Source organism: Stenella coeruleoalba, assembly GCF_951394435.1.
Source record: "Stenella coeruleoalba genome assembly, contig: scaffold_288, whole genome shotgun sequence".
NCBI lineage: Eukaryota > Metazoa > Chordata > Mammalia > Artiodactyla > Delphinidae > Stenella > Stenella coeruleoalba.
In genome coordinates, this window is record NW_027646215.1 from 142,735 (window position 1) to 166,129 (window position 23,395).

Consider the following 23,395-nt stretch of genomic DNA (forward strand, 5'->3'; position numbering starts at 1 on the left):
GAAAAAGAAACATCATAAGATATCAGTAATACACGGAATGTAAACTTGGCTACACAGGAACTGAATTACAGAACAGAACAGGGTCTCAAATTTAGAAAACCAACTTATGCTTGCTTAAGGGTAAAGGTGAGTTGGGGTGCTGCATAAAACCAGAGATTGAAATGAGCACAGATAAAGTTCCTTAAGCCAAATATGGAATAGACAAGAGCTACTCCTTGCTCAACGAAATGGACTCAACACCGCATATTAAATGTCTAAGAATGTACCTGACTAGTAAGTATCTTAAAACCTATGGATTGCTATGTCTCCGAAAGAGAATCAAGCATGTGTACAGGTGCATAAACGCAGCAGTGATAGGATTGGAGAGGTTCGGTGAGCAAATGAAGACCCTTTGAAATCATATTGCATGGTACCCATTACACGGGTTTCAACTACCCAGGTTTTAGGTATTCTTCCTTCAGCTAAAACATGCATGTGGAACCTAGAGTATGATCAACCATGTGATCGGGAGACGTGTTCAAATATGTCTCAGTTTTCCTCCCCTGGTACTCGGGTGCAACATTCCAGACGCTTTACTAACACTCTCCCTACTTGGAGAGTCAGCGCCTTTAACCTCCTGTTTGGCACAGTTTGCAATTTCTGCGGAAGATGAACAGGAATAGCGAGAACCAATGAGAGGCTAGCTGGAGGTGTCTTGACGGGCAAATTTAACTCTCATTTCCCACCAGGAAGAGGAAATAACCAAAGGCTCAGCGTGCCGTGCCGGAACCTGATTAGCGTCTGAAGCCATCCTGCGGTGTTGCGGCAGGTCACAAGAAAGCGAGTTGAAGAAACGAGCTCAGGGGCACTGTAATTCACAAACCTGCAGAGTTATAAATGACAGCTATCGTCCAAAAATAGACTGAAGTAAGGCTGCCAAGAGGACTTGAAAGCGGGGCAGAATTGCAGGAAACCGATTTCAGGAGGTAGACTGGAATTGCATTGAAAGCATAGGAAAAGAGGCAGAACGTCCACAATGATGCACTTGGCCGAAAAGTGCGTATGCGTTTTTTCCTGAATATATTCAGGAAAAAACGCATACGCCCTTTTTGGCCAACCAAGCAAGCTTGCAAAGGAAATCTGCACTACAATGAAGTCTCACTTCCCCCCGGCCAAAAGGGCCATCTGAAAAAAGTGTAAAATCCAGAAAGGCAACAGGCCATTGAGAACTGGGAGCCTTGTTATGCTGATGGGCGGGATGTAAATTGCCAACAGACACCTGGGAGAAGTGTATGGTGTTTCCTGAAACATCTAAAAAACAAAGCAACAGAGCCTAGGGCACTTCCACTTATGGTCCTATAGCTTAGGGAAATTAAAATCAAAAAGACACAGCCAACCCAAAGTTTGGGACGCCTCTGTTTACAAGAACCTCGTTTACAGTACATGTTCAACATCACAGAAAGTGAAAAATGGATAAAGAAGTTGTGGTATTTACTTACAAAGCAATATCACTCAGCAATGAAATCTGTGTCATCAGGCCCTTAGCAGCACAATGAGTGGATTCAGGTATGATGATTCTAACTGAAGTAAGTCACACAGAAAAAGAAACATCATAAGATATCAGTAATACACGGAATGTAAACTTGGCTACACAGGAACTGAATTACAGAACAGAACAGGGACTCAAATTCAGAAAACCAACTTATGCTTGCTTAAGGGTAAAGGTGAGTTGGGGTGCTGCATAAAACCAGAGATTGAAATGAGCACAGATAAAGTTCCTTAAGTCAAATATGGAATAGACAAGAGCTACTCCTTGCTCAACGAAATGGACTCAACACCGCATATTAAACGCCTAAGAATGTACCTGACTAGTAAGTATCTTAAAACCTATGGATTGCTATGTCTCCGAAAGAGAATCAAGCATGTGTACAGGGGCATAAATGCAGCAGTGATAGGATTGGAGAGGTTCGGTGAGCAAATGAAGACCCTTTGAAGTCATATTGCATGGTACCCATTCCACGGGTTTCAACTACCCAGGTTTAAGGTATTCTTCCTTCAGCTAAAACATGCATGTGGAACCTAGAGTATGATCAACCATGTGATCGGGAGACGTGTTCAAATATGTCAGTTTTCGTACCCTGGTACTCGGGTGCAACATTCCAGACGCTTTACTAACACTCTCCCGACTTGGAGAGTCAGTCCCTTTAACCTCCTGTTTGGCCCAGTTTGCAATTTCTGCGGAAGATGAACAGGAATAGCAAGAACCAATGAGAGGCTAGCTGGAGGTGTCTGGACGGGCAAATTTAACTCTCATTTCCCACCAGGAAGAGGAATTAACCAAAGGCTCAGCATGCCGGGCCGGAACCAGATTAGGGCCTGAAGCCATCCTGCGGTGTTGCGGCCAGGTCACAAGAAAGCGAGTTGAAGAAACGAGCTCAGGGGCACTGTAATTCACAAACCTGCAGAGTTATAAATGAGAGCTATCGTCCAAAAATAGACTGAAGTAAGGCTGCCAAGAGGACTTGAAAGCGGGGCAGAATTGCAGGAAACCGATTTCAGGAGGTAGACTGGAATTGCATTGAAAGCATAGGAAAAGAGGCAGAACGTCCACAATGATGCACTTGGCCAAAAAGGGCGTATGCGTTTTTTCCTGAATATATTCAGGAAAAAACGCATACGCCCTTTTTGGCCAACCAAGCAAGCTTGCAAAGGAAATCTGCACTACAATGAAGTCTCACTTCCCCCCGGTCAAAAGGGCCATCTGAAAAAAGTGTAAAATCCAGAAAGACAAGACAGGCCATGGAGAACTGGGAGCCTTGTTATGCTGATGGGCGGGATGTAAATTGCCAACAACCACTCGGGAGAAGTGTATGGTGTTTCCTGAAACATCTAAAAAACAAAGCAACAGAGCCTAGGGAACTTCCACTTATGGTCCTATAGCTTAGAGAAATTAAATTCAAAAAGACACAGCCACCCCAAAGTTTGGAACGGCTCTGTTTACAAGAACCTCGTTTACAGTACAAGTTCAACATCGCAGAAAGTGAAAAATGGATAAAGAACTTGTCGTACTTACGTACAATGCAGTATCACTCAGCAATGAAATCTGTGTCATCAGGCCCGTAGCAGCATAATGAGTGGATTCAGGTACGATGATTCTAACTGAAATAAGTCACACAGAAAAAGAAACATCATAAGATATCACTAATACACGGAATGTAAACTTGGCTACACAGGAACTGCATTCCAAAACAGAACAGGGTCTCAAATTTAGAAAACCAACTTATGCTTGCTTAAGGGGAAAGGTGAGTTGGGGTGCTACATAAAACCAGAGATTGAAATGAGCACAGATAAAGTTCCTTAAGCCAAATATGGAATAGACAAGAGCTACTCCTTGCTCAACGAAATGGACTCAACACCCCATATTAAACGCCTAAGAATGTACCTGACTAGTAAGTATCTTAAAACCTATGGATTGCTATGTCTGCAAAAGAGAATCAAGCGTGTGTACAGGGGCATAAACGCAGCAGTGATAGGATTGGAGAGGTTCGGTGAGCAAATGAAGACCCTTTGAAGTCATATTGCATGGTACCCATTCCACGGGTTTCAACTACCCAGGTTTAAGGTATTCTTTCTTCAGCTAAAACATGCAAGTGGAACCTAGAGTATGATCAACCATGTGATCGGGAGACGTTTTCAAATATGTCTCAGTTTTCCTCCCCTGGTACTCGGGTGCAACATTCCAGACGCTTTACTAACACTCTCCCCACTTGGAGAGTCAGTCCCTTTAACCTCCTGTTTGGCCCAGTTTGCAATTTCTGCGGAAGATGAACAGGAATAGCGAGAACCAATGAGAGACTAGCTGGAGGTGTCTGGACAGGCAAATTTAACTCTCATTTCCCACCAGGATGAGGAATTAACCAAAGGCTCAGCGTGCCGTGCCGGAACCAGATTAGGGCCTGAAGCCATCCTGCAGTGTTGCGGCCAGCTCAAAAGAAAGCGAGTTGAAGAAAGGAGCTCAGGGGCACTGTAATTCACAAACCTGCAGAGTTATAAATGACAGCTATCGTCCAAAAATAGACTGAAGTAAGGCTGCCAAGAGGACTTGAAAGCGGGGCAGAATTGCAGGAAACCGATTTCAGGAGGTAGACTGGAATTGCATTGAAAGCATAGGAAAAGAGGCAGAACGTCCACAATGATGCACTTGGCCAAAAAGGGCGTATGCGTTTTTTCCTGAATATATTCAGGAAAAAACGCATACGCCCTTTTTGGCCAACCAAGCAAGCTTGCAAAGGAAATCTGCACTACAATGAAGTCTCACTTCCCCCCGGTCAAAAGGGCCATGTGAAAAAAGTGTAAAATCCAGAAAGGCAGGACAGGCCATGGACAACTGGGAGCCTTGTTATGCTGATGGGCGGGATGTAAATTGCCAACAGACACTCGGGAGAAGTGTATGGTGTTTCCTGAAACATCTAAAAAACAAAGCAACAGAGCCTAGGGCACTGCCACTTATGGTCCTATAGCTTAGGGAAATTAAAATAAAAAAGACACAGCCACCCCAAAGTTTGGAACGGCTCTGTTTACAAGAACCTCGTTTACAGTACAAGTTCAACATCCCAGAAAGTGAAAAATGGATAAAGAAGTTGTGGTATTTACTTAAAAAGCAATATCACTCAGCAATGAAATCTATGTCATCAGGCCCTTAGCATCACAATGAGTGGATTCAGGTATGATGATTCTAACTGAAATAAGTCACACAGAAAAAGAAACATCATAAGATATCAGTAATACACGGAAAGTAAACTTGGCTACACAGGAACTGAATTACAGAACAGAACAGGGTCTCAAATTTAGAAAACCAACTTATGCTTGCTTAAGGGTAAAGGTGAGTTGGGGTGCTGCATAAAACCAGAGATTGAAATGAGCACAGATAAAGTTCCTTAAGTCAAATATGGAATAGACAAGAGCTACTCCTTGCTCAACGAAATGGACTCAACACCGCATATTAAACGCCTAAGAATGTACCTGACTAGTAAGTATCGTAAAACCTATGGATTGCTATGTCTCCAAAAGAGAATCAAGCATGTGTACAGGGGCATAAACGCAGCAGTGATAGGATTGGAGAGGTTCGGTGAGCAAATGAAGACCCTTTGAAGTCATATTGCATGGTACCCATTCCACGGGTCTCAACTCTCCAGGTTTAAGGTATTCTTCCTTCAGCTAAAACATGCATGTGGAACCCAAGTATGATCAACCATGTGAACGGGAGACGTGTTCAAATATGTCTCAGTTTTCCTCCCCTGGTACTCGGGTGCAACATTCCAGACGCTTACTAACACTCTCCCCACTTGGAGAGTCAGCGCCTTTAACCTCCTGTTTGGCCCAGTTTGCAATTTCTGCGGAAGATGAACAGGAATAGCGAGAACCAATGAGAGACTAGCTGGAGGTGTCTGGACGGGCAAATTTAACTCTCATTTCCCACCAGGAAGAGGAAATAACCAAAGGCTCAGCGTGCCGTGCCGGAACCAGATTAGGGCCTGAAGCCATCCTGCGGTGTTGCGGCCAGGTCACAAGAAAGCGAGTTGAAGAAAGGAGCTCAGGGGCACTGTAATTCACAAACCTGCAGAGTTATAAATGAGAGCTATCGTCCAAAAATAGACTGAAGTAAGGCTGCCAAGAGGACTTGAAAGCGGGGCAGAATTGCAGGAAACCGATTTCAGGAGGTAGACTGGAATTGCATTGAAAGCATAGGAAAAGAGGCAGAACGTCCACAATGATGCACTTGGCCAAAAAGGGCGTATGCGTTTTTTCCTGAATATATTCAGGAAAAAACGCATACGCCCTTTTTGGCCAACCAAGCAAGCTTGCAAAGGAAATCTGCACTACAATGAAGTCTCACTTCCCCCCGGTCAAAAGGGCCATCTGAAAAAAGTGTAAAATCCAGAAAGGCAGGACAGGCCATGGAGAACTGGGAGCCTTGTTATGCTGATGGGCGGGATGTAAATTGCCAACAACCACTCGGGAGAAGTGTATGGTGTTTCCTGAAACATGTAAAAAACAAAGCAACAGAACCTAGGGCACTTCCACTTATGGTCCTATAGCTTAGGGAAATTAAAATCAAAAAGACACAGCCACCCCAAAGTTTGGAACGGCTCTGTTTACAAGAACCTCGTCTACAGTACAAGTTCAACATCGCAGAAAGTGAAAAATGGATAAAGAAGTTGTGGTATTTACTTACAAAGCAATATCACTCAGCAGTGAAATCTATGTCATCAGGCCCTTAGCAGCACAATGAGTGGATTCAGGTATGATGATTCTAACTGAAATAAGTCACACAGAAAAAGAAACATCATAAGATATCAGTAATACACGGAATGGAAACTTGGCTACACAGGAACTGAATTACAGAACAGAACAGGGTCTCAAATTTAGAAAACCAACTTATGCTTGCTTAAGGGTAAAGGTGAGTTGGGGTGCTGCATAAAACCAGAGATTGAAATGAGCACAGATAAAGTTCCTTAAGCCAAATATGGAATAGACAAGAGCTACTCCTTGCTCAACGAAATGGACTCAACACCGCATATTAAATGTCTAAGAATGTACCTGACTAGTAAGTATCTTAAAACCTATGGATTGCTATGTCTCCGAAAGAGAATCAAGCATGTGTACAGGTGCATAAACGCAGCAGTGATAGGATTGGAGAGGTTCGGTGAGCAAATGAAGACCCTTTGAAATCATATTGCATGGTACCCATTACACGGGTTTCAACTACCCAGGTTTTAGGTATTCTTCCTTCAGCTAAAACATGCATGTGGAACCTAGAGTATGATCAACCATGTGATCGGGAGACGTGTTCAAATATGTCTCAGTTTTCCTCCCCTGGTACTCGGGTGCAACATTCCAGACGCTTTACTAACACTCTCCCTACTTGGAGAGTCAGCGCCTTTAACCTCCTGTTTGGCACAGTTTGCAATTTCTGCGGAAGATGAACAGGAATAGCGAGAACCAATGAGAGGCTAGCTGGAGGTGTCTTGACGGGCAAATTTAACTCTCATTTCCCACCAGGAAGAGGAAATAACCAAAGGCTCAGCGTGCCGTGCCGGAACCTGATTAGCGTCTGAAGCCATCCTGCGGTGTTGCGGCAGGTCACAAGAAAGCGAGTTGAAGAAACGAGCTCAGGGGCACTGTAATTCACAAACATGCAGAGTTATAAATGACAGCTATCGTCCAAAAATAGACTGAAGTAAGGCTGCCAAGAGGACTTGAAAGCGGGGCAGAATTGCAGGAAACCGATTTCAGGAGGTAGACTGGAATTGCATTGAAAGCATAGGAAAAGAGGCAGAACGTCCACAATGATGCACTTGGCCGAAAAGTGCGTATGCGTTTTTTCCTGAATATATTCAGGAAAAAACGCATACGCCCTTTTTGGCCAACCAAGCAAGCTTGCAAAGGAAATCTGCACTACAATGAAGTCTCACTTCCCCCCGGCCAAAAGGGCCATCTGAAAAAAGTGTAAAATCCAGAAAGGCAACAGGCCATTGAGAACTGGGAGCCTTGTTATGCTGATGGGCGGGATGTAAATTGCCAACAGACACCTGGGAGAAGTGTATGGTGTTTCCTGAAACATCTAAAAAACAAAGCAACAGAGCCTAGGGCACTTCCACTTATGGTCCTATAGCTTAGGGAAATTAAAATCAAAAAGACACAGCCAACCCAAAGTTTGGGACGCCTCTGTTTACAAGAACCTCGTTTACAGTACATGTTCAACATCACAGAAAGTGAAAAATGGATAAAGAAGTTGTGGTATTTACTTACAAAGCAATATCACTCAGCAATGAAATCTGTGTCATCAGGCCCTTAGCAGCACAATGAGTGGATTCAGGTATGATGATTCTAACTGAAGTAAGTCACACAGAAAAAGAAACATCATAAGATATCAGTAATACACGGAATGTAAACTTGGCTACACAGGAACTGAATTACAGAACAGAACAGGGACTCAAATTCAGAAAACCAACTTATGCTTGCTTAAGGGTAAAGGTGAGTTGGGGTGCTGCATAAAACCAGAGATTGAAATGAGCACAGATAAAGTTCCTTAAGTCAAATATGGAATAGACAAGAGCTACTCCTTGCTCAACGAAATGGACTCAACACCGCATATTAAACGCCTAAGAATGTACCTGACTAGTAAGTATCTTAAAACCTATGGATTGCTATGTCTCCGAAAGAGAATCAAGCATGTGTACAGGGGCATAAATGCAGCAGTGATAGGATTGGAGAGGTTCGGTGAGCAAATGAAGACCCTTTGAAGTCATATTGCATGGTACCCATTCCACGGGTTTCAACTACCCAGGTTTAAGGTATTCTTCCTTCAGCTAAAACATGCATGTGGAACCTAGAGTATGATCAACCATGTGATCGGGAGACGTGTTCAAATATGTCAGTTTTCGTACCCTGGTACTCGGGTGCAACATTCCAGACGCTTTACTAACACTCTCCCGACTTGGAGAGTCAGTCCCTTTAACCTCCTGTTTGGCCCAGTTTGCAATTTCTGCGGAAGATGAACAGGAATAGCAAGAACCAATGAGAGGCTAGCTGGAGGTGTCTGGACGGGCAAATTTAACTCTCATTTCCCACCAGGAAGAGGAATTAACCAAAGGCTCAGCATGCCGGGCCGGAACCAGATTAGGGCCTGAAGCCATCCTGCAGTGTTGCGGCCAGCTCAAAAGAAAGCGAGTTGAAGAAAGGAGCTCAGGGGCACTGTAATTCACAAACCTGCAGAGTTATAAATGACAGCTATCGTCCAAAAATAGACTGAAGTAAGGCTGCCAAGAGGACTTGAAAGCGGGGCAGAATTGCAGGAAACCGATTTCAGGAGGTAGACTGGAATTGCATTGAAAGCATAGGAAAAGAGGCAGAACGTCCACAATGATGCACTTGGCCAAAAAGGGCGTATGCGTTTTTTCCTGAATATATTCAGGAAAAAACGCATACGCCCTTTTTGGCCAACCAAGCAAGCTTGCAAAGGAAATCTGCACTACAATGAAGTCTCACTTCCCCCCGGTCAAAAGGGCCATCTGAAAAAAGTGTAAAATCCAGAAAGGCAGGACAGGCCATGGACAACTGGGAGCCTTGTTATGCTGATGGGTGGGATGTAAATTGCCAACAGACACTCGGGAGAAGTGTATGGTGTTTCCTGAAACATCTAAAAAACAAAGCAACAGAGCCTAGGGCACTGCCACTTATGGTCCTATAGCTTAGGGAAATTAAAATCAAAAAGACACAGCCACCCCAAAGTTTGGGACGCCTCTGTTTACAAGAACCTCGTTTACAGTACAAGTTCAACATCCCAGAAAGTGAAAAATGGATAAAGAAGTTGTGCTATTTACTTACAAAGCAATATCACTCAGCAATGAAATCTATGTCATCAGGCCCTTAGCATCACAATGAGTGGATTCAGGTATGATGATTCTAACTGAAATAAGTCACACAGAAAAAGAAACATCATAAGATATCAGTAATACACGGAAAGTAAACTTGGCTACACAGGAACTGAATTACAGAACAGAACAGGGTCTCAAATTTAGAAAACCAACTTATGCTTCCTTAAGGGTAAAGGTGAGTTGGGGTGCTGCATAAAACCAGAGATTGAAATGAGCACAGATAAAGTTCCTTAAGTCAAATATGGAATAGACAAGAGCTACTCCTTGCTCAACGAAATGGACTCAACACCGCATATTAAACGCCTAAGAATGTACCTGACTAGTAAGTATCGTAAAACCTATGGATTGCTATGTCTCCAAAAGAGAATCAAGCATGTGTACAGGGGCATAAACGCAGCAGTGATAGGATTGGAGAGGTTCGGTGAGCAAATGAAGACCCTTTGAAGTCATATTGCATGGTACCCATTACACGGGTCTCAACTCTCCAGGTTTAAGGTATTCTTCCTTCAGCTAAAACATGCATGTGGAACCCAAGTATGATCAACCATGTGAACGGGAGACGTGTTCAAATATGTCTCAGTTTTCCTCCCCTGGTACTCGGGTGCAACATTCCAGACGCTTTACTAACACTCTCCCCACTTGGAGAGTCAGCGCCTTTAACCTCCTGTTTGGCCCAGTTTGCAATTTCTGCGGAAGATGAACAGGAATAGCGAGAACCAATGAGAGACTAGCTGGAGGTGTCTGGACGGGCAAATTTAACTCTCATTTCCCACCAGGAAGAGGAAATAACCAAAGGCTCAGCGTGCCGTGCCGGAACCAGATTAGGGCCTGAAGCCATCCTGCGGTGTTGCGGCCAGGTCACAAGAAAGCGAGTTGAAGAAAGGAGCTCAGGGGCACTGTAATTCACAAACCTGCAGAGTTATAAATGACAGCTATCGTCCAAAAATAGACTGAAGTAAGGCTGCCAAGAGGACTTGAAAGCGGGGCAGAATTGCAGGAAACCGATTTCAGGAGGTAGACTGGAATTGCATTGAAAGCATAGGAAAAGAGGCAGAACGTACACAATGATGCACTTGGCCAAAAAGGGCGTATGCGTTTTTTCCTGAATATATTCAGGAAAAAACGCATACGCCCTTTTTGGCCAACCAAGCAAGCTTGCAAAGGAAATCTGCACTACAATGAAGTCTCACTTCCCCCCGGTCAAAAGGGCCATCTGAAAAAAGTGTAAAATCCAGAAAGGCAGGACAGGCCATGGAGAACTGGGAGCCTTGTTATGCTGATGGGCGGGATGTAAATTTCCAACAACCACTCGGGAGAAGTGTATGGTGTTTCCTGAAACATCTAAAAAACAAAGCAACAGAACCTAGGGCACTTCCACTTATGGTCCTATAGCTTAGGGAAATTAAAATCAAAAAGACACAGCCACCCCAAAGTTTGGAACGGCTCTGTTTACAAGAACCTCGTCTACAGTACAAGTTCAACATCGCAGAAAGTGAAAAATGGATAAAGAAGTTGTGGTATTTACTTACAAAGCAATATCACTCAGCAGTGAAATCTATGTCATCAGGCCCTTAGCAGCACAATGAGTGGATTCAGGTATGATGATTCTAACTGAAATAAGTCACACAGAAAAAGAAACATCATAAGATATCAGTAATACACGGAATGTAAACTTGGCTACACAGGAACTGAATTACAGAACAGAACAGGGACTCAAATTTAGAAAACCAACTTATGCTTGCTTAAGGGTAAAGGTGAGTTGGGGTGCTGCATAAAACCAGAGATTGAAATGAGCACAGATAAAGTTCCTTAAGTCAAATATGGAATAGACAAGAGCTACTCCTTGCTCAACGAAATGGACTCAACACCGCATATTAAACGCCTAAGAATGTACCTGACTAGTAAGTATCTTAAAACCTATGGATTGCTATGTCTCCGAAAGAGAATCAAGCATGTGTACAGGGGCATAAATGCAGCAGTGATAGGATTGGAGAGGTTCGGTGAGCAAATGAAGACCCTTTGAAGTCATATTGCATGGTACCCATTCCACGGGTTTCAACTACCCAGGTTTAAGGTATTCTTCCTTCAGCTAAAACATGCATGTGGAACCTAGAGTATGATCAACCATGTGATCGGGAGACGTGTTCAAATATGTCAGTTTTCGTACCCCGGTACTCGGGTGCAACATTCCAGACGCTTTACTAACACTCTCCCGACTTGGAGAGTCAGTCCCTTTAACCTCCTGTTTGGCCCAGTTTGCAATTTCTGCGGAAGATGAACAGGAATAGCAAGAACCAATGAGAGGCTAGCTGGAGGTGTCTGGACGGGCAAATTTAACTCTCATTTCCCACCAGGAAGAGGAATTAACCAAAGGCTCAGCGTGCCGTACCGGAACCAGATTAGGGCCTGAAGCCATCCTGCGGTGTTGTGGCCAGCTCAAAAGAAAGGGAGTTGAAGAAAGGAGCTCATGGGCACTGTAATTCACAAACCTGCAGAGTTATAAATGACAGCTATCGTCCAAAAATAGACTGAAGTAAGGCTGCCAAGAGGACTTGAAAGCGGGGCAGAATTGCAGGAAACCGATTTCAGGAGGTAGACTGGAATTGCATTGAAAGCATAGGAAAAGAGGCAGAACGTCCACAATGATGCACTTGGCCAAAAAGGGCGTATGCGTTTTTTCCTGAATATATTCAGGAAAAAACGCATACGCCCTTTTTGGCCAACCAAGCAAGCTTGCAAAGGAAATCTGCACTACAATGAAGTCTCACTTCCCCCTGGTCAAAAGGGCCATCTGAAAAAAGTGTAAAATCCAGAAAGGCAGGACAGGCCATGGACAACTGGGAGCCTTTGTTATGCTGATGGGCGGGATGTAAATTGCCAACAGACACTCTGGAGAAGTGTATGGTGTTTCCTGAAACATCTAAAAAACAAAGCAACAGAGCCTAGGGCACTGCCACTTATGGTCCTATAGCTTAGGGAAATTAAAATCAAAAAGACACAGCCACCCCAAAGTTTGGGACGCCTCTGTTTACAAGAACCTCGTTTACAGTACAAGTTCAACATCGCAGAAAGTGAAAAATGGATAAAGAACTTGTGGTACTTACGTACAATGCAGTATCACTCAGCAATGAAATCTATGTCATCAGGTCTGTAGCAGCATAATGAGTGGATTCAGGTACGATGATTCTAACTGAAATAAGTCACACAGAAAAAGAAACATCATAAGATATCACTAATACACGGAATGTAAACTTGGCTACACAGGAACTGCATTCCAGAACAGAACAGGGTCTCAAATTTAGAAAACCAACTTATGCTTGCTTAAGGGTAAAGGTGAGTTGGGGTGCTGCATAAAACCAGAGATTGAAATGAGCACAGATAAAGTTCCTTAAGCCAAATATGGAATAGACAAGAGCTACTCCTTGCTCAACGAAATGGACTCAAAACCCCATATTAATCCCCTAAGAATGTACCTGACTAGTAAGTATCTTAAAACCTATGGATTGTTATGTCTCCAAAAGAGAATCAAGCGTGTGTACAGGGGAATAAACGCAGCAGTGATAGGACTGGAGAGGTTCGGTGAGCAAATGAAGACCCTTTGAAGTCATATTGCATGGTACCCATTCCACGGGTCTCAACTCTCCAGGTTTAAGGTATTCTTCCTTCAGCTAAAACATGCATGTGGAACCCAGAGTATGATCAACCATGTGAACGGGAGACGTGTTCAAATATGTCTCAGTTTTCCTCCCCTGGTACTCGCGTGCAATATTCCAGACGCTTTATAACACTCTCCCCACTTGGAGAGTCAGTCCCTTTAACCTCCTGTTTGGCCCAGTTTGCAATTTCTGCGGAAGATGAACAGGAATAGCGAGAACCAATGAGAGGCTAGCTGGAGGTTTCTCGACGGGCAAATTTAACTCTCATTTCCCACCAGGAAGAGGAAATAACCAAAGGCTCAGCGTGCCGTACCGGAACCAGATTAGGGCCTGAAGCCTTCCTGCGGTGTTGCGGCCACCTCAAAAGAAAGCGAGTTGAACAAAGGAGCCCAGTGGCACTGTAATTCACAAACCTGCAGAGTTATAAATGACAGCTATCATCCAAAAATACACTGAAGTAAGGCTGCCAAGAGGACTTGAAAGCGGGGCAGAATTGCAGGAAACCGATTTCAGGAGGTAGACTGGAATTGCATTGAAAGCATAGGAAAAGAGGCAGAACGTCCACAATGATGCACTTGGCCAAAAAGGGCGTATGCGTTTTTTCCTGAATATATTCAGGAAAAAACGCATACGCCCTTTTTGGCCAACCAAGCAAGCTTGCAAAGGAAATCTGCACTACAATGAAGTCTCACTTCCCCCCCTGTCAAAAGGGCCATCTGAAAAAAGTGTAAAATCCAGAAAGGCAGGACAGGCCATGGAGAACTGGGAGCCTTGTTATGCTGATGGGCAGGATGTAAATTGCCAACAACCACTCGGGAGAAGTATATGGTGTTTCCTGAAACATCTAAAAAACAAAGCAACAGAACCTAGGGCACTTCCACTTATGGTCCTATAGCTTAGGGAAATTAAAATCAAAAAGACACAGCCACCCCAAAGTTTGGAATGGCTCTGTTTACAAGAACCTCGTTTACAGTACAAGTTCAACATCGCAGAAAGTGAAAAATGGATAAAGAAGTTGTGGTATTTACTTACAAAGCAATATCACTCAGCAATGAAATCTATGTCATCAGGCCCTTAGCATCACAATGAGTGGATTCAGGTATGATGATTCTAACTGAAATAAGTCACACAGAAAAAGAAACATCATAAGATATCAGTAATACACGGAATGTAAACTTGGCTACACAGGAACTGAATTACAGAACAGAACAGGGTCTCAAATTTAGAAAACCAACTTATGCTTGCTTAAGGGTAAAGGTGAGTTGGGGTGCTGCATAAAACCAGAGATTGAAATGAGCACAGATAAAGTTCCTTAAGTCAAATATGGAATAGACAAGAGCTACTCCTTGCTCAACGAAATGGACTCAACACCGCATATTAAACGCCTAAGAATGTACCTGACTAGTAAGTATCTTAAAACCTATGGATTGCTATGTCTCTGAAAGAGAATCAAGCATGTGTACAGGTGCATAAACGCAGCAGTGATAGGATTGGAGAGGTTCGGTGAGCAAATGAAGACCCTTTGAAGTCATATTACATGGTACCCATTCCACGGGTTTCAACTACCCAGGTTTAAGGTATTCTTTCTTCAGCTAAAACATGCATGTGGAACCTAGAGTATGATCAACCATGTGATCGGGAGACGTGTTCAAATATGTCTCAGTTTTCCTCCCCTGGTACTCGGGTGCAACATTCCAGACGCTTTACTAACACTCTCCCCACTTGGAGAGTCAGTCCCTTTAACCTCCTGTTTGGCCCAGTTTTCAATTTCTGCGGAAGATGAACAGGAATAGCGAGAACCAATGAGAGGCTAGCTGGAGGTGTCTGGACAGGCAAATTTAACTCTCATTTCCCACCAGGAAGAGGAATTAACCAAAGGCTCAGCGTGCCGTGCCGGAACCAGATTAGGGCCTGAAGCCATCCTGCGGTGTTGCGGCCAGCTCAAAAGAAAGCGAGTTGAAGAAAGGAGCTCAGGGGCACTGTAATTCACAAACCTGCAGAGTTATAAATGACAGCTATCGTCCAAAAATAGACTGAAGTAAGGCTGCCAAGAGGACTTGAAAGCGGGGCAGAATTGCAGGAAACCGATTTCAGGAGGTAGACTGGAATTGCATTGAAAGCATAGGAAAAGAGGCAGAACGTCCACAATGATGCACTTGGCCAAAAAGGGCGTATGCGTTTTTTCCTGAATATATTCAGGAAAAAACGCATACGCCCTTTTTGGCCAACCAAGCAAGCTTGCAAAGGAAATCTGCACTACAATGAAGTCTCACTTCCTCCCGGTCAAAAGGGCCATCTGAAAAAAGTGTAAAATCCAGAAAGGCAGGACAGGCCATGGACAACTGGGAGCCTTGTTATGCTGATGGGCGGGATGTAAATTGCCAACAGACACTCGGGAGAAGTGTATGGTGTTTCCTGAAACATCTAAAAAACAAAGCAACAGAGCCTAGGGCACTGCCACTTATGGTCCTATAGCTTAGGGAAATTAAAATCAAAAAGACACAGCCACCCCAAAGTTTGGAACGGCTCTGTTTACAAGAACCTCGTTTACAGTACAAGTTCAACATCCCAGAAAGTGAAAAATGGATAAAGAATTTGTGGTATTTACTTACAAAGCAATATCACTCAGCAATGAAATCTATGTCATCAGGCCCTTAGCATCACAATGAGTGGATTCAGGTATGATGATTCTAACTGAAATAAGTCACACAGAAAAAGAAACATCATAAGATATCAGTAATACACGGAAAGTAAACTTGGCTACACAGGAACTGAATTACAGAACAGAACAGGGTCTCAAATTTAGAAAACCAACTTATGCTTCCTTAAGGGTAAAGGTGAGTTGGGGTGCTGCATAAAACCAGAGATTGAAATGAGCACAGATAAAGTTCCTTAAGTCAAATATGGAATAGACAAGAGCTACTCCTTGCTCAACGAAATGGACTCAACACCGCATATTAAACGCCTAAGAATGTACCTGACTAGTAAGTATCGTAAAACCTATGGATTGCTATGTCTCCAAAAGAGAATCAAGCATGTGTACAGGGGCATAAACGCAGCAGTGATAGGACTGGAGAGGTTCGGTGAGCAAATGAAGACCCTTTGAAGTCATATTGCATGGTACCCATTACACGGGTCTCAACTCTCCAGGTTTAAGGTATTCTTCCTTCAGCTAAAACATGCATGTGGAACCCAAGTATGATCAACCATGTGAACGGGAGACGTGTTCAAATATGTCTCAGTTTTCCTCCCCTGGTACTCGGGTGCAACATTCCAGACGCTTTACTAACACTCTCCCCACTTGGAGAGTCAGCGCCTTTAACCTCCTGTTTGGCCAAGTTTGCAATTTCTGCGGAAGATGAACAGGAATAGTGAGAACCAATGAGAGACTAGCTGGAGGTGTCTGGACGGGCAAATTTAACTCTCATTTCCCACCAGGAAGAGGAAATAACCAAAGGCTCAGCGTGCCGTGCCGGAACCAGATTAGGGCCTGAAGCCATCCTGCGGTGTTGCGGCCAGGTCACAAGAAAGCGAGTTGAAGAAAGGAGCTCAGGGGCACTGTAATTCACAAACCTGCACAGTTATAAATGACAGCTATCATCCAAAAATAGACTGAAGTAAGGCTGCCAAGAGGACTTGAAAGCGGGGCAGAATTGCAGGAAACCGATTTCAGGAGGTAGACTGGAATTGCATTGAAAGCATAGGAAAAGAGGCAGAACGTCCACAATGATGCACTTGGCCAAAAAGGGCGTATGCGTTTTTTCCTGAATATATTCAGGAAAAAACGCATACGCCCTTTTTGGCCAACCAAGCAAGCTTGCAAAGGAAATCTGCACTACAATGAAGTCTCACTTCCCCCCGGTCAAAAGGGCCATCTGAAAAAAGTGTAAAATCCAGAAAGGCAGGACAGGCCATGGAGAACTGGGAGCCTTGTTATGCTGATGGGCGGGATGTAAATTGCCAACAACCACTCCGGAGAAGTGTATGGTGTTTCCTGAAACATCTAAAAAACAAAGCAACAGAACCTAGGGCACTTCCACTTATGGTCCTATAGCTTAGGGAAATTAAAATCAAAAAGACACAGCCACCCCAAAGTTTGGAACGGCTCTGTTTACAAGAACCTCGTCTACAGTACAAGTTCAACATCGCAGAAAGTGAAAAATGGATAAAGAAGTTGTGGTATTTACTTACAAAGCAATATCACTCAGCAGTGAAATCTATGTCATCAGGCCCTTAGCAGCACAATGAGTGCATTCAGGTATGATGATTCTAACTGAAATAAGTCACACAGAAAAAGAAACATCATAAGATATCAGTAATACACGGAATGGAAACTTGGCTACACAGGAACTGAATTACAGAACAGAACAGGGTCTCAAATTTAGAAAACCAACTTATGCTTGCTTAAGGGTAAAGGTGAGTTGGGGTGCTGCATAAAACCAGAGATTGAAATGAGCACAGATAAAGTTCCTTAAGCCAAATATGGAATAGACAAGAGCTACTCCTTGCTCAACGAAATGGACTCAACACCGCATATTAAATGCCTAAGAATGTACCTGACTAGTAAGTATCTTAAAACCTATGGATTGCTATGTCTCCGAAAGAGAATCAAGCATGTGTACAGGTGCATAAACGCAGCAGTGATAGGATTGGAGAGGTTCGGTGAGCAAATGAAGACCCTTTGAAATCATATTGCATGGTACCCATTACACGGGTCTCAACTACCCAGGTTTTAGGTATTCTTCCTTCAGCTAAAACATGCATGTGGAACCTAGAGTATGATCAACCATGTGATCGGGAGACGTGTTCAAATATGTCTCAGTTTTCCTCCCCTGGTACTCGGGTGCAACATTCCAGACGCTTTACTAACACTCTCCCCACTTGGAGAGTCAGTCCCTTTAACCTCCTGTTTGGCACAGTTTGCAATTTCTGCGGAAGATGAACAGGAATAGCGAGAACCAATGAGAGGCTAGCTGGAGGTGTCTTGACGGGCAAATTTAACTCTCATTTCCCACCAGGAAGAGGAAATAACCAAAGGCTCAGCGTGCCGTGCCGGAACCTGATTAGCGCCTGAAGCCATCCTGCGGTGTTGCGGCAGGTCACAAGAAAGCGAGTTGAAGAAACGAGCTCAGGGGCACTGTAATTCACAAACCTGCAGAGTTATAAATGACAGCTATCGTCCAAAAATAGACTGAAGTAAGGCTGCCAAGAGGACTTGAAAGCGGGGCAGAATTGCAGGAAACCGATTTCAGGAGGTAGACTGGAATTGCATTGAAAGCATAGGAAAAGAGGCAGAACGTCCACAATGATGCACTTGGCCGAAAAGGGCATATGCGTTTTTTCCTGAATATATTCAGGAAAAAACGCATACGCACTTTTTGGCCAACCAAGCAAGCTTGCAAAGGAAATCTGCACTACAATGAAGTCTCACTTCCCCCCGGTCAAAAGGGCCATCTGAAAAAAGTGTAAAATCCAGAAAGGCAGGGCAGGCCATGGAGAACTGGGAGCCTTGTTATGCTGATGGGCGGGATGTAAATTGCCAACAACCACTCGGGAGAAGTGTATGGTGTTTCCTGAAACATCTAAAAAACAAAGCAACAGAGCCTAGGGCACTTCCACTTATGGTCCTATAGCTTAGGGAAATTAAAATCAAAAAGACACATCCACCCCAAAGTTTGGGACGCCTCCGTTTACAAGAACCTCGTTTACAGTACAAGTTCAACATCGCAGAAAGTGAAAAATGGATAAAGAACTTGTGGTACTTACGTACAATGCAGTATCACTCAGCAATGAAATCTGTGTCATCAGGCCCTTAGCAGCACAATGAGTGGATTCAGGTATGATGATTCTAACTGAAATAAGTCACACAGAAAAAGAAACATCATAAGATATCACTAATACACGGAATGTAAACTTGGCTACACAGGAACTGAATTACAGAACAGAACAGGGTCTCAAATTTAGAAAACCAACTTATGCTTGCTTAAGGGGAAAGGTGAGTTGGGGTGCTGCATAAAACCAGAGATTGAAATGAGCACAGATAAAGTTCCTTAAGCCAAATATGGAATAGACAAGAGCTACTCCTTGCTCAACGAAATGGACTCAACACCCCATATTAAACGCCTAAGAATGTACCTGACTAGTAAGTATCTTAAAACCTATGGATTGCTATGTCTCCAAAAGACAATCAAGCGTGTGTACAGGGGCATAAACGCAGCAGTGATAGGATTGGAGAGGTTCGGTGAGCAAATGAAGACCCTTTGAAGTCATATTGCATGGTACCCATTCCACGAGTTTCAACTACCCAGGTTTAAGGTATTCTTCCTTCATCTAAAACATGCATGTGGAACCTAGAGTATGATCAACCATGTGATCGGGAGACGTGTTCAAATATGTCTCAGTTTTCGTACCCTGATACTCGGGTGCAACATTCCAGACGCTTTACTAACACTCTCCCCACTTGGAGAGTCAGTCCCTTTAACCTCCTGTTTGGCCCAGTTTGCAATTTCTGTGGAAGATGAACAGGAATATTGAGAACCAATGAGAGACTAGCTGGAGGTGTCTGGATGGGCAAATTTAACTCTCATTTCCCACCAGGAAGAGGAATTAACCAAAGGCTCAGCGTGCCGTGCCAGAACCAGATTAGGGCCTGAAGCCATCCTGCGGTGTTGCGGCCAGGTCACAAGAAAGCGAGTTGAAGAAAGGAGCTCAGGGGCACTGTAATTCACAAACCTGCAGAGTTATAAATGACAGCTATCGTCCAAAAATAGACTGAAGTAAGGCTGCCAAGAGGACTTGAAAGCGGGGCAGAATTGCAGGAAACCGATTTCAGGAGGTAGACTGGAATTGCATTGAAAGCATAGGAAAAGAGGCAGAACGTCCACAATGATGCACTTGGCCAAAAAGGGCGTATGCGTTTTTTCCTGAATATATTCAGGAAAAAACGCATACGCCCTTTTTGGCCAACCAAGCAAGCTTGCAAAGGAAATCTGCACTACAATGAAGTCTCACTTCCCCCCGGTCAAAAGGGCCATCTGAAAAAAGTGTAAAATCCAGAAAGGCAGGATAGGCCATGGAGAACTGGGAGCCTTGTTATGCTGATGGGCGGGATGTAAATTGCCAACAGACACTCAGGAGAAGTGTATGGTGTTTCCTGAAACATCTAAAAAACAAAGCAACAGAGCCTAGGGCACTTCCACTTATGGTCCTATAGCTTAGGGAAATTAAAATCAAAAAGACACAGCCACCCCAAAGTTTGGGACGCCTCCATTTACAAGAACCTCGGTTACTGTACAAGTTCAATATCACAGAAAGTGAAAAATGGATAAAGAACTTTTGGGACTTACGTACAATGCAGTATCACTCAGCAATGAAATCTATGTCATCAGGCCCGTAGCAGCATAATGAGTGGATTCAGGTACGATGATTCTAACTGAAATAAGTCACACTGAAAAAGAAACATCATAAGATATCAGTAATACACGGAATGTAAACTTGGCTACACAGGAACTGCATTCCAAAACAGAACAGGGTCTCAAATTTAGAAAACCAACTTATGCTTGCTTAAGGGGAAAGGTGAGTTGGGGTGCTGCATAAAACCAGAGATTGAAATGAGCACAGATAAAGTTCCTTAAGCCAAATATGGAATAGACAAGAGCTACTCCTGCTCAACGAAATGGACTCAACACCCCATATTAAACGCCTAAGAATGTACCTGACTAGTAAGTATCTTAAAACCTATGGATTGCTATGTCTCCAAAAGAGAATCAAGCGTGTGTACAGGGGCATAAACGCAGCAGTGATAGGATTGGAGAGGTTCGGTGAGCAAATGAAGACCCTTTGAAGTCATATTGCATGGTACCCTTTACACGGGTCTCAACTCTCCAGGTTTAAGGTATTCTTCCTTCAGCTAAAACATGCATGTGGAACCCAGAGTATGATCAACCATGTGAACGGGAGACGTGTTCAAATATGTCTCAGTTTTCCTCCCCTGGTACTCGGGTGCAACATTCCAGACGCTTTCCTAACACTCTCCCCACTTGGAGAGTCAGCGCCTTTAACCTCCTGTTTGGCCCAGTTTGCAATTTCTGCGGAAGATGAACAGGAATAGCGAGAACCAATGAGAGACTAGCTGGAGGTGTCTGGACGGGCAAATTTAACTCTCATTTCCCACCAGGAAGAGGAAATAACCAAAGGCTCAGCGTGCCGTACCGGAACCAGATTAGGGCCTGAAGCCATCATGCGGTGTTGCGGCCAGCTCAAAAGAAAGCGAGTTGAAGAAAGGAGCTCAGGGGCACTGTAATTCACAAACCTGCAGAGTTATAAATGACAGCTATCGTCCAAAAATAGACTGAAGTAAGGCTGCCAAGAGGACTTGAAAGCGGGGCAGAATTGCAGGAAACCGATTTCAGGAGGTAGACTGGAATTGCATTGAAAGCATAGGAAAAGAGGCAGAACGTCCACAATGATGCACTTGGCCAAAAAGGGCGTATGCGTTTTTTCCTTCAGGAAAAAACGCATACGCCCTTTTTGGCCAACCAAGCAAGCTTGCAAAGGAAATCTGCACTACAATGAAGTCTCACTTCCCCCGGTCAAAAGGGCCATCTGAAAAAAGTGTAAAATGCAGAAAGGCAGGACAGGCCATGGAGAACTGGGAGCCTTGTTATGCTGAAGGGCGGGATGTAAATTGCCAACAAACACTCGGGAGAAGTGTATGGTGTTTCCTGAAACATCTAAAAAACAAAGCAACAGAGCCTAGGGCACTTCCACTTATGGTCCTATAGCTTAGGGAATTTAAAATCAAAAAGACACAGCCACCCCAAAGTTTGGAATGGCTCTGTTTACAAGAACCTCGTTTACAGTACAAGTTCAACATCGCAGAAAGTGAAAAATGGATAAAAAAGTTGTGGTATTTACTTACAAAGCAATATCACTCAGCAATGAAATCTGTGTCATCAGCCCCTTAGCAGCACAATGAGTGGATTCAGGTATGATGATTCTAACTGAAATAAGTCACACAGAAAAAGAAACATCATAAGATATCAGTAATACACGGAATGTAAACTTGGCTACACAGGAACTCAGTTACAGAACAGAACAGGGTCTCAAATTTAGAAAACCAACTTATGCTTGCTTAAGGGTAAAGGTGAGTTGGGGTGCTGCATAAAACCAGAGATTGAAATGAGCACAGATAAAGTTCCTTAAGCCAAATATGGAATAGACAAGAGCTACTCCTTGCTCAACGAAATGGACTCAACACCGCATATTAAACGCCTAAGAATGTACCTGACTAGTAAGTATCTTAAAACCTATGGATTGCTATGTCTCCGAAAGAGAATCAAGCATGTGTACAGGGGCATAAACGCAGCAGTGATAGGATTGGAGAGGTTCGGTGAGCAAATGAAGACCCTTTGAAGTCATATTGCATGGTACCCATTCAACGGCTTTCAAATACACAGGTTTAAGGTATTCTTCCTTCAGCTAAAACATGCATGTTGAACCCAAGTATGATCAACCATGTGAACGGGAGACGTGTTCAAATATGTCTCAGTTTTCCTCCCCTGGTACTCAGGTGCAACATTCCAGACGCTTTACTAACACTCTCCCGACTTGGAGAGTCAGTCCCTTTAACCTCCTGTTTGGCCCAGTTTGCAATTTCTGTGGAAGATGAACAGGAATAGCGACAACCAATGAGAGACTAGCTGGAGGTGTCTGGACGGGCAAATTTAACTCTCATTTCCCACCAGGAAGAGGAAATAACCAAAGGCTCAGCATGCCGTGCCGGAACCAGATATGGGCCTGAAGCCATCCTGCGGTGTTGCGGCCAGGTCACAAGAAAGCGAGTTGAAGAAAGGAGCTCAGGGGCACTGTAATTCACAAACCTGCAGAGTTATAAATGAGAGCTATCGTCCAAAAATAGACTGAAGTAAGGCTGCCAAGAGGACTTGAAAGCGGGGCAGAATTGCAGGAAACCGATTTCAGGAGGTAGACTGGAATTGCATTGAAAGCATAGGAAAAGAGGCAGAACGTCCACAATGATGCACTTGGCCAAAAAGGGCGTATGCGTTTTTTCCTGAATATATTCAGGAAAAAACGCATACGCCCTTTTTGGCCAACCAAGCAAGCTTGCAAAGGAAATCTGCACTACAATGAAGTCTCACTTCCCCCCCGGTCAAAAGGGCCATCTGAAAAAAGTGTAAAATCCAGAAAGGCAGGACAGGCCATGGAGAACTGGGAGCCTTGTTATGCTGATGGGCGGGATGGAAATTGCCAACAACCACTCGGGAGAAGTGTATGGTGTTTCCTGAAACATCTAAAAAA

The 23,395-nt window shown here is 43.8% G+C and overlaps 1 long non-coding RNA gene across 6 annotated transcripts in view; it reads right to left on the minus strand.

Annotated features, from left to right (window-relative positions):
* The window catches only part of LOC307181255, a 145,907-nt gene extending 136,463 nt beyond the window's left edge, over window positions 1-9,444 (minus strand). For all 6 annotated transcript variants that reach the window (XR_013826231.1, XR_013826232.1, XR_013826233.1 and 3 more), the window contains exons 1-2: window positions 9,370-9,444; window positions 4,633-4,718 (exon numbers count right to left, since the gene is read on the minus strand). This is a non-coding gene — a long non-coding RNA (uncharacterized lncRNA). The remainder of the gene's footprint in view (window positions 1-4,632; window positions 4,719-9,369) is intronic.
* Between the last annotated feature and the right edge of the window lie 13,951 nt (window positions 9,445-23,395).